This window comes from Armigeres subalbatus, chromosome 1, assembly GCF_024139115.2.
Source record: "Armigeres subalbatus isolate Guangzhou_Male chromosome 1, GZ_Asu_2, whole genome shotgun sequence".
Lineage (NCBI taxonomy): Eukaryota > Metazoa > Arthropoda > Insecta > Diptera > Culicidae > Armigeres > Armigeres subalbatus.
In genome coordinates, this window is record NC_085139.1 from 134,885,739 (window position 1) to 134,898,707 (window position 12,969).

The window sequence follows — 12,969 nt, forward strand, 5'->3', positions numbered from 1 at the left end:
AATCTTATGTTTTATTAAAAGAAACAATGGAAACAAAATTATTTGATTTTCAAATTGAGCTGAGCTTTTAAATGTATTCAACGTAATCTTTTCCTGTACACTTTACTAAATATGCAATCTTGAAACCACTCTGCTCTACAAGTGAAATGTAGTAATTCGATAACCACGCGAGTGCGTGCACCTTATCTCTCTTTGTCAAGCACCTCACACTTCCCAAACTTCTGCCTCTCGAGTACTGTTCATCTTCGCTTCATCTTAAATACCATCTTCGATTGCAACAGATTAGGTATGAAAGCTGATCTAGCTGCTCCGAAATCCATCCCTCCCTTTTTTATCATGAAAAGAAAACTTGATTCAATCCAACAGCACTGTAAACGGGGAAGATCTCAGCACCTTATCCCACATTCCACTCGATGATCCGCACTGCACGCTACGTAGGGACATTTTTTATCAATACGGAAAATCGTGCGCAATCGTGGAAAGAAAACTCCTGGTCGGTGTTATCATGTTGTTTTATTTTCTGCCTTTTCCCCCGATGTCCCCGTTATGCAGCCAGCACGGGAAAAACCATTCACGTGAAGGAAAAACTTGTATAAAAGCACAACGAGGAACCAGTGCAGACGACAGTCCCAAAACAAACCGGTTTTCGTGCGGAAGTAACCCTTCAGGTGCGTTTCGTAGAGTATTGCAGTATTGCAATAGTGCGTTTTTGTAGGTAACTGCTGACTGTTCAGTGGCATTGTAACAGAAGAATCAAAAAGTGTTGAACATTGTGCGTCAAGAAGTTTGGCTTAGCATACATTGCATCTTGATGTGAAAAAATGATGCGATTAATCAACTTTGGTATTGTAGTGAGCCCACAAATGAGTGAAATATGTGCAATGAATGAAAAAATCCATTATTCATAATTGTTTTCCACAATTAATGATCGAAGACAGCAATGCTTTACCTATTATAAGGAAAACTTGCATGTAACTTCTAAATTATGTACGACTGGCAGTTATTTCCAAATGGAATACAAACGTGTAACGGAATATTATAAAAATATGTGATGGAAAATTCCTACCGAATGGGCAATTATATTCTAAAATTATGTTAAATTTTATTAGTTAATGACAAGTGTTAGCACGCTTTTAATGAGTTATGTAGCATAAAAGTTTAAGTCTGGAAAATGAGTTTAAATCTTAGTTCATTCAAGAACATTACACTATAGAGTAGACTCAAAAATCTGGACGGATTACTTATCTCACATTGTATGTTAACTTAATATGTGATCTAGCAAGACTTTTTTGCTTAGTAAATGATGAAATTTAAAAAATTTCACTACGTTATGAAAGCGAGAATTTCTCAGCATAATTTTTTTTGAAATCCTTGATACAAATTCACACATCTTCAATATCTTTCATTGCTTGAATGTCCAGGTGTTTGTATAAAATGTAAAAACTAAAAACGTTTAATAAGAATATGATTAGAAACGCAGGAAATGTCATAACAACTCTATATTTTATAACAAGGGAAAGTTAATCAATAGTCGAAGATATAATGTACTGTTGCAAATCGAAATTAACGAAATTTTCGGAATTCCTTGTAGGAATTCAAACTTTATTCCCAATGAGAAAGGCTTGAGGCTACAAATATTTATTTAATTGGGGTCGTACACTAATTACGTGAGCATTTTTTGGGTTTTTCAAATGAAAGATTTTTTGCCACATATCCACCTATTGCGTAATCGTTCGTCGGTTACAATTAGTAAAGCTTCTTCTATTATTGGTATAACACTTTAGAAACGTTTCGATTGTTGAGATATTATTGCCAAATACGCCACTATTCACCGATCCCAAATTAAGGAGCGTTCAAGCAGTAGAAACATGCAAAATATCTATAAAAGCCTAGAAAGCTTTTTAAATTTTTAAGGAATTTATTGGGAAAGTATTAGAAATTAATCAAATAAAAAAAGTTCTGTTTTTTCGTGAACTCATGCACTACTACCTAGATCTATGGTCAATAAAATCCAATTCTCGAGTAATGGTCGACGGTTAGAAACGGCGATATAAGATTTGATCAAATCAAGGAAAACACTAGTTTGGAGTGCGTAGGTTGATCAGCAATACAAATATTCAACAAAAAAATCATAGCTGGTGTGGCTTGTATCGTATGTCACAATGTCTGCTGCGGAAATCCAATAACCAACTTGCTTAACCCCATATTTATTTGTTTTTATTTAATTCAACACTTAACAACGTTCTCAATATTCAATAACTTACATAGGGCCACAAAATCAGCAATATATTAACCTTCTGTCTATGCTAAAAAAAACTTAAGTTGTCTGTGCTTTGGGGTCATGTTGACCCCAAATTGATATTGTTATAACTTTTTTTCTTGTTTGGCCAATTTTGGATTTTTTGGGCAGTTTCGAAAGATAATTTAATCATCTGCCAGGATGTTACCTAAGATTGATCATAGGTGGGCGGGTACCTCGTGGGAAGCGGTTTTAGTGAAAAAGGGTACAAAAGCAGGGATTTTTTATGTTTATTTTGCTTATATCTGAAAATCCTACCCACCTTGAACTGCAGATTTTCAAACAAGTTATGAAGGAATTACTACGTTACTGGTTAGCTTAGATCTTGGCCGCTAGGTGGTGGTAAATATGAAATCATTATTTAGGACTTACGCAATATTTTCCGATATATGGAATTATCTAAATTGTAAATATTCCTATTCCACAAATTTGAAATTTGTATAAAATACATCTTTAGCAAAGTTCATCTGATGGGAACAGACTGTCTTGTGACGGAAAAATAGGAATTTTACAATTAGTGAGCTTGCAAGATTCCTGCAAGTGTGAAATATTGCTCTAGCTTGAGATTCTTAGCACCTACCCCTAAGTTGTATTTGGCAAAATTGTTCAGGATGTCCAAGACTACAAAGCGCTGCTTGTGCGGTTTAGCTCCACCCTTCAGGTTGATGTAGGCTTCCTTCACTTTCTCAAAGTTACGTGCCATAATATCTATGTTGTCGGCGAAACCAAATACGAAAAAATATTTTAAGCTTTTAGTGGAATGTATTTACTTGTCATAAGACGAGTTTGTACAATTCCATTTATGGATGCTTAATGGAATTGTACAAACTCGTCTTATGGAAAGGAAACCAAATAGCTGGACGGATTTCGTGAAAATCGTACCACTCGTGTCTATCCCTGCCCTTCATATTACTCCCTCCAGAGCGATGTTGAATAGCAGACACGAAAGACCATCACCTTGCCGTAACCCTCTGCGCGTTTCGAAGTGACTCAAAAATGCCCATGAAACTCAAACTACGCACATAACCCTATCCATCATCGTCTTGATCAACCGTATCAGCTTATCCGGAAAACCGTTTTCGTCATTAGCTACCATAGCTGGTCCCGATCGATTGATCATATGCGGCTTTGAAGTCGATGAATAGATGATGTGTGGGCAAGTTGTATTCACTGCATGTCGTACGGCGAACACCTGGTTCGTGGTAGAGCGTTCACCCATAAAGCCCGGCTGGTACTGCACCACACACTTTCTTGCAATTGTTCAGCAGTGTGATTGCACGGTAGCACAATAGGACAGCCCCATATAAAAAAGTGGCCAAAACTACCAAAAGGCCAATTTTTGATTTGGGGGTGTAAAATGTGATGAATACACAGCTTACGACTTATATTTTTGTAATTAGGGCGGTTGTAATTTTTTTGATTTTTTTTTTTGGGAGGGGTAAGCGACGTTCCAACTGACCCCTCCTAGAAATGACATTTTTACGTTTTTTTGAAAACGAGCAGCTTTGCCATATTTTCGTCTCAAAAGTAACATATTTATATATCGTTACAAAGCTCTTTAACAGATCTATGCTATAGGCTTGATAATGTAATAATAGCTTCATCCAGAATTTAGTTTTTGTAGTTTTGTAAAAGCATATTTTAAGCAATATTTAACGAACAAAACAGTTTGGTGCCCCGCAATACCCCGCAGTAAAACATCATGCACTACACTGTTGTACTTCTAAGCTTTGAAGACCATGAATAAAATTCTGCGTGGGGCCTCTCCTTAGCCGTGCGGTAAGATGCGCGGCTACAATGCAAGACCATGCTGAGGGTGGCTGGGTTCGATTCCCGGTGCCGGTCTAGGCAATTTTCGGATTGGAATTTTTCTCAACTACCCTGGGCATGAAAGTATCATCGTGTTAGCCTCATGATATACGAATGCAGAAATGGTATCCTAGCTTAGAAACCTCGCAGTTAATAACTGTGGAAGTGCTTAATGAACACTAAGCTGCGAGGCGGCAATGTCCCAGTGTGGGGATGTAATGCCAATGAAGAAGAAGAATAAAATTCTGCCCAAATTCGTCATTTTGTAAGATACATGAATTTGATTTTTTTTTCATTTTTGCCTTTCTGGTGTACTAAGTATGCATATAAGCTATATGATTGCTTCAAAAGCATTTAAAAGAAAACCCGAACACCCATTGTGTTTTATACCGATCGATGTCTGTGTGTACGTGTCTGTGAATGTCTGTATGTGTGTGAGCAAAAATGATGTAAACTGGATCGGCCAATGGGCTCAAAAGTTATAACCAAAATATATTTTGTTATAATGCACGAGAAAGACAACATTACCGTTAGGATTAATCAGATTTTTGGTAAACTTCTTTTTTTTTTCAAATTTTCATCTGAGTTACTCAATAATGCCACTTTATTTGAATTTGGCGACGAACACAATTTACACAACATTTTGAGGCGGAGGGTTATGTCTTAACGTTACGCCTAATTCAAGAAAAAATCAACACCATCAGCGTTACGCAGTGAGAAGGGATGGGGTTCAATATTTACAATTTTGACATTACTACATAATAGAAGCGAATTATAGATTTAACCATAACGTGTTGGATGAAAGTGTGCTGAATAACTCCTTGCCACAGTACCTTTTTATAATTATAAATGAAATCAAATGAAATATCAAATAAATGGAATTCTATTTAGTTGATGTCACAATATGACGCTAATTGAATCTGTTCTACCTTCCTTTGTTGGTTTAATAAGTTCTACTCAGTGAATTTTCAACACCAGAAGCTAATAGTGATTTTGATCATTTTATGAAATCTGTGTTGCGTCCATTTGTCTGTGACACGAACATACCGTTAAACCTTTAAATGATCATTAGTATTTTATGCAGCTTGAAACAGGCTTATAGCAAGCCAAAAAGTGACCGAATTCCGTTACTTTTGTGAAATATGAGAAAAATTGATGCTCCTATACCCAAGCCTCATGATTCATAATTTTGACCAAAAATACGTCCTTTTTCCTATTGTGGGTAGTTCCTACAATCCGCAACTTATCGTCCTTTTCGTACATGGCACACATGACTCCTTTCATCCACTCCTGCTGCATAGCCTCATCCTCCCAAACCTTGATACCCAGTGCAGCGCTCTAGCCAGTGCCTCACCACCGTGTTAAAACAGCTCTCCTGGTAGTTGGTCAACCCCAGGAACTTTGTTGTTTTTAGCAGGCCGACCTCTTCCTGGATTCCTGGAGATCCGGAACCGGAAGACGTGTTTCCTGCGCGCGTGCTCCCAGGTTCATTATCATATCGCTACCGTTGTCAGCCACATCGCCATTCAGGTGCTCTTTGTAGTGCTGCCGCCACCTTTGGATCACCTCACGCTCGCCTGTAAGTTGGTTCCCGTTTATGTCTGTACACATATCGGGCTGTGGCACCTGACTCTTACGTGAATGGTTAGCGCGGTACAGTCGCTTCACGCTCTCGATCTTCCTCCACAAAATCGAATTTAGTCTATTCCGTGCTCGTTTGTATCGTGCCTTGTTCGCCATCGTGCAGTGTTGCAGCAATCTCGCCCATGCTGCATTCTTCCACTAACTGCTCAAATTCGTCGTCATACAAAAACGAATCGAATATATTCTCCAGTCATTTTCAAGGGAAGCTGCGCCTAGCTGCTGAACAAAGTCTTTGGCTAGTCTACAGTCTTGTAGCCGCCTAATGTTTGGCCGCGCCGCACGACTTCGACGCGTGTTGTACACCGTTGAGAATTTTAAGCGCATACATACTGCAACGAGGTAGTGGTCAGATTCAATATTCGTACTGCGGTAAGTACGGACATTCGTGATGTCGGAGAAGAATTTACCGTCGATTAGAACGTGGTCGATTTGGTTTGCCGTTTCTTGATTAGGAGATTTCCATGTGGCCTTGTGGATATTCTTGCGGGAGAACCCGAGCAGGAGGAATTGGCTCACCCATTCCTAATTCTGTTATTGATTCCATACTCTGTTATGACCTAGCATTGCATAAGAGGTGAAATACCAAAGTGATAATACCAAAAATTAATATACACAATACTTGAGCCATAACACACTTTGTTATTAAATTCTATTTCAATATTAAATGCATAACCAATTATTATTCGTTTGGTATTGAAATACCTAAGCATGTTATGCCTGAAGTATTCTGCATATAAGTTTTTGGAATTATTTTTTTGGTATTTTACCTCTTATGCAAGGCTACTTCATACCAATTTTTGTTAATGAGGTTGTTTCTCCTGCTCGGGAAGAGAGTGCTGCAGACTACCATTCCGCGGGAGGCTGCAAAGTGTATGCATCGTTGACCGTTGTCGTTCAATACGGTATGCAGTCTATCCGGTCCGAAGACCGATCTATACATTTCTTCCCTGCCTACCTACGATTTTGATGTCCCTCAGTGGGCATCTATCGTATGTCTGTCCCAGCTGTGCATAGAACGCTTCTTTCTCGTCGTCGGGCCTCCCTTCATGTGGTCAGTGCATGTTTATTTATTTATTTATTTATTTATTTATTTATTTATTTATTTATTTATTTATTTATTTAGGAGCAGGGAAAAGCCCATTTGAGTAGAGCTAACTTAGGCTCTCTCTCAAATGGGCGCAAAACCTCCTCATCTTTTTTCATCAACAGAATACAAATACATACATTCCAAATGATGGTCTTACTAACTAAATAATTAAATGACATAAACTACACTTAAACTATAGTACAATAATAAATACATTGAGAGACAATTTTAACAAGTTTATCAGTTTCCCTTAAATATATCACTAAACTTCATTTTCACATGAGAACGAGACAAGTTGAAGTCAAAGACATGATAACAGCGATTAATTATACTATAGTTGAAGAAACGGCCTTTATCCTCAGCTTGCACATCCTTGCGTTGATTGGCTGCCCCAATCACGCGTTGGCACTATGAAGCCAGTTTCCAGCTCGTTGGTGGTGCCACAGATTTGGTAAAAAGGTAGCTGTTCGATGCCCTGTCCAGAAGATTTCCTGCAGCGCGACGAAGTCGGGAATATAATTCATCGTATATTATCCTGTCGCAACCTGCGAAACCTAGCGACTTGCAATTCCATCCATGTCCCAAGCTTCGTGATTCGTGATTCCTATCGAGTCGTATTAACTTCTATGTCGTTTGCAATGGTTGCTTTGAAGGCGGCTTATTGGGCCCGCGCAAACCTCCTGTCTCGTCGGAGGGCCGTCGGGTCAGGTCTGTTTAGCGTCCTACCTAACACCACGACTTAGGTTTGTGAGCTTTGAGCGGCACACGGTCGTTTTGGCGGTTTCTGCTGCCTCAAAAAACTAGAGCATCAAATAGAATGGAATAAGATGGTTGTTCTAATGTATATGAATGTTTGCAAAAATTATGGAATAATGGGAGCAATATGCCTGAAGTTCTTTGAAATGTGCAAGCACTTTGGCCACTAAGTAGAATAATCTGGGTTTAGTAGGAAATATCAGAGAATGTTCAGTGTTATATTCATTATAATGCTCCCCGATCACCCGGGCGAAACCCATAATTCAACCGCGAATACTTCGGTTCTCCAAATTGTATGAAAAAATAATAGCTCCGTAGCGCCCAACGTGAGCCTAGCAAATAAATGAACGATTTAAGGTCACTCCTCACAGAATCCAGGTTTCAAAGTGCTCACGTTTTCGAGGACACACCACTCGATACGGAGGCGACGCACAACTGTCATCTTTGTTGATTTAGCTTTGCTGCATCGCAGCAAGCTTGAAAATATAAAAATTACAGTTGTGGGTTGCTTCCGTATCGAGTGGTGTGCCCCCGGAAACGCGTGCACTTTGAAACTTGGATTCCGTGAGGAGTGACCTTAAGACGAAACTCTGAGAGAACATTATACCTGATTCCGTCAGGTCAAACTCTAACAGCACACAGCAGGCACAGCAAAAAACGAATAAAATTCCCAAATCTATCCGAGACCATCTTTTGGTGGAATTTCAGACCAGAAACCCGAAGGGATTTAAGACCAAATTTCGTGAAAATGTAAGTGTTATCTTACATTGCCGGAAGAACTGATTCTCAAAAAGAATAAATTAATTGAAATTCTAACTAAATTTTCTAATTTCCTAAACTGATGTTCTATTTTTTTTGCCGGTGAGATATTGTTACTAAGAATGATCTTGTTTAGCTTCCCTTTGCTGAGAATTTTAGCAACAACACAAATCTTGATAATGTCTCATCAAGTATCGTATACCGAATATTGTATGCAAAAAAGGAGTCACTATCACCCATGAAGAACTAGGCATCAATAAAATTCGTGTAATTTAAGTTTAACAAAAGCATACACCCCATACAGAACGTAGGGAGCCTAATATGCGAGCTTTTGAGCCAAGCGTTAAATCCAACCCTTTAAATTTATGTATTTAAATGCATGATCAATTCATTTTAGAATTCAATTCATTTTGTCAAAGTCATTTTTGATTTCAATTTTTATTTATAATAGAAGGATTTCAATTTGTCACTTGTTCGCCATGATAAGTGGCGTTCAGCATTTCCATATCATTGTAAAATAGTTCAATTGCACCAAACAGATTGATTGATTAATGTAAACATCCTAAACCGGACCGAGAATCAAACTCACCAAAACTTCTTCACTCTAACCCTACCATATCATACCTCGGAGGCGTCGACATGATACAGAAAGTGTGTTGATTAACCTTTTGTCTGTGCTCTGGGGTCAATATGACCCCAGGCCACTTTGAGTGGCTGCCATTTTTTTAATTTCCAACCGATTCTCCTAATTTTTGGTAGTTTGGTAAAACTCGCCGAGATCTGTCTCCTAGGTGCAAATTCACTTCAAAAATCTTGGAAGTATGAGCTACAGTGTACTTTTTTCAAAAAACTTACGTTGTCTGTGCTCTGGGGTCAAATTGACCCCAAATTGAAATTGCTATAACTTTTTTAATGCTTGGCCAATTTTGGATTTTTGGGGCTGTTTCGAAAGATAATTTAATCATCTTTCAGGTCGTTACCAAATATTGACTATAGGTGGGCGGGTACATCGCGGGGAGGGGTTTTCGTAAAAAGGGTACAAAAACAGTGATTTTTCATGCTTATTTTACTTATATCTGAAAATCCTACCCATTTTGAACAGCAATTTTTCAAAATGGTTATGCAGGAAGGTGTGTGCTTTGATATAAAGGCATTGATTAGTTTAGAGCATGGTCGCTAGGTGGCGGTATATTTGAATTCATTAATTTAGACTACTCAAGTAATTCCGATATATGGAATTTTCCTCATTGTACATATTCTTATCGCACATATTTGAAATTTTTAAAGATGACGTCTTTAATAAAGTTCGTCTGGTGGGAATGGACTGTCATGTGACGGAATAAATAATTAGGAAATTTACAAATAGGCGGCGCTAGCGTACTTGCAATATTCTTGCATATATGAAGTATTGTTTTAGCTTGAGATCCCTCATACCTACACTCAAGTTGTATTCGGCAATATTGTTCAGGATGTCTAGCACTACAAAACGGTGCTCAATATAATGAGTACGTCTTCCAATTTTTAAATTTGTGCGATAAGAATATTTACACTGAGGAGAATTCTATATATCGCAATATCTTAAGTAGTCCAAAATAATTAATTCAAATATACCACCACCTGGCGGCCGAGTTCTAAACTTATCAACGCCTCAAGCCAGAGCACATGCCTTCCTGCATAACCTTTTTAAAAAGGTGCAGTTCAAAAAGGGTAGGATTTTCGGATATAAGTAAAATAAGCATGAAAAATCACTGTTTTTGTACCCTTTTTACGGAAACCCCTCCCCGCGATGTACCCGCCCACCTATGGTCAATCTTTGGTAACGACCTGAAAGATGATTAAATTATCTTTCGAAACAGCCCCATAAATTCATAATTGGCCAAACATTAAAAAAGTTATAGCAATTTCAATTTGGGGTCAATTTGACCCCAGAGCACAGACAACGTAAGTTTTTTTTTAGCACAGACAGAAGGTTAAGAAGCATGTGATAGGTTTAAACTCTCATTTTAAGAGGTACAATTAAAAACTAATATCTAGGAAAAAATTGAACACACCATCAAACTTTTGTCCTCTACCTCAACCCAGCACATTTACCGATATCAAAATTATTGTATCTTTAACGTCATATCGAGAATACACAAACATAACTCTCTGACGAAACCATGTTTAATAATTTCCTATGTCGTACCCCGATCGCCACCCCACACCCTCGCAGATATTAAAAATAGAGTAACGACGACTGCTGCTGGTTGAAGCAACAGTTGCCGAAATCAGCGATAAGCCACGTTCCTGGGCTTCGCTTCCGTGTCTTTTACTACGGCCAGGCGTAACCGATCAGTGCTAATGGTGGCCTGAAGAGGCATAAACTACAATGAATGGGAAAGCAACTTGGCCAGAGAAAAGATAATTAATTTGCATGCCGCCCCATTGTTCATCCCTGCCTCCAACACGGTTGCAGTGAGAATCTGCTTGTTGATTGCGTTGGCGTCGAAGAAGTAAACTATGGTGTAATCGAGTCTGGATTAAGATAAGCGTAGGGCCAAATCGATACTGCAAGAGCGGGTCTTCTTTCGCGAACGTGGTGATTTTAATTACCTAATATTTAGAAAAGAAAGTATTTTGTCTTTATTCAAATGACCTGAAGATAACGTAAATAAAATAGCATTTTGATTAAATAAATAAACCCATGACTTAAATCATAATGTATTTTTGTTGGTTCACGAATTTGGTAACGCTTTTTTGTGTGGGGCTTGCCAGATGTGAGACGATCCATAGAAAATTTGAAGATGCTCCATACAAAAAATGTGACTATAGGAGGGAGGGATTTGACAAAGGCCATTTTTTCGTTATGTGGTTAATGAATTTTTCCCAGCTCAGAACCGTGATATCAAAAACCTTAAGGACGGCATTCGGAAATATGGAGCGTTTACCCATCTTCGCCCCTCCCCTAACCTTAATCAGAAGAACGGGAATTACTGCCCCCTTTTAAAAATTTCCATACAATGGCATAAAAGATGTTGCGAGTCCTCTACATGTATGCCGCAGAAACGATATAGGGTAAAGTACCCAATAGTGGACCCTCAACCAATAGACCCTCCAGCCATTTTTACATTTTTACAGCACAATATAAACATTTTGCTATGAAATTGCATCGGGAGAACCTGCCTTACAGTCCTATGATTTGACTACATGCATTGGAAATGCTATGGAAAGTAAAATTAGATGATTTTTTACAATTCTATGAAAAATAAACACGAGAGTGTCCATTATAGGAATATTTTGGGGGGTCCATAATGGGAAAGAAGAACGTTCCGAAACGGAACATAAAAATCAAATAAAATCCTTAAAATGTGTGCTGAGCACAATGTTCCAAGCACACATTTTAAGGATTTTATTCACAAGTGTGGTACGTGGTGGCACACTCTGCGGCAAACTTTTGACATTTTAGTGATCAGAATAAAAAATACCGGCAATCTTGCTAAATTTTGTTTCGACTTATGAACGAATGCAGCGTGACGTCATCTGACATCATATTAGGACAATATTTACATGTTTCCGACCGCGTATAAATCCGAGTGGATTCACGTGGGGGCAATGTTTATATTTTTTATATGGAGTTTTGGGAACAAAATAATTAAAGAAAATAAGGAAGTAAAAGATAGTACAGATCTTTATGTGGGCTGCGAAATGGTGAGTTGACATCCGGGAAGGGCGCCTAACATAGCTCTGGTCCTCACAAGTTCCAATACTCACGCTTCCACGGGTCTTCCGATGACAATTGACCGCCAGCTAAGGGTTGCGTACTTAGCTGGTAGTGCAGCCTGGGCTCTGTTGTCCTTCTGACATCAGCTAGAGTGAGAGGGTGCGTACTGGGGGTCTTCTGCCTAGGATGTGGTGGGGTTCGACAGTGGGCTCTGTTGAACTTCTATAAAAAGCTGCATGTGTCCCCAAGCAGGCCCTATCAAAGCGACCGTGTGCCGCTCAAAGCGCACTAGCCTAGTCCTGGTGTTGGGTGGGACTTTAAACAAATATGACCCGACTGATCGAGCGTCTGTCCACCAAGGAGGTGCGGCTCCAACAGCGTCTGTTCTGGCATCCAGCGGCTGAGTATGAAATGCTATTCCCCGGAAGCTATACCTAAGATGGCAGCCCCATCCCGGTGGATAGGAACCTTGGGCCAATAACCTACTGTTCCCGAAACATCAATTTGTTCGAGAATCCGATAATGAAAGAATACGGACTGATTTTACGGCGACGACTCTTAGCGCGAAACAACGGACACGAATAGGAACATGGAACGTTTTAACCCTAGCCCAGCAGGGTAAATTGGCACAACTTGCCAATGAGGCACGCCGCATGAAGCTTGAGATCCTGGGACTGAGTGAAGTCCGTTGGCCAAACTTTGGAGAACACAGAACGCCGTCAGGACAAGTTCTGCTATACTTTGGTTTACAAGGTGAACACGCTCCCTGGCATCGCGGAGTTGGCTTCCCTACTAAGCGCTCAGGCACACTCTGCGATTTTGAAGTGGGAACATTTAAGTGAAAGGCTAATCGTTGCCAGATTTAGAACACGGGTCCGAAACCTTACTATAATCCAATGTTATGCGCCAACCGAT

General features: G+C 39.2%; 1 protein-coding gene across 1 annotated transcript in view; it reads left to right on the plus strand.

Moving 5' to 3' along the window:
• Window positions 1-603: 603 nt before the first annotated feature.
• The window catches only part of LOC134205156 (neuropeptide F-like), an 83,300-nt gene continuing 70,934 nt past the window's right edge, over window positions 604-12,969 (plus strand). The window contains exon 1 of the mRNA XM_062680133.1: window positions 604-668. The gene's annotated coding sequence lies outside the window, so the exon portion shown is untranslated. The remainder of the gene's footprint in view (window positions 669-12,969) is intronic.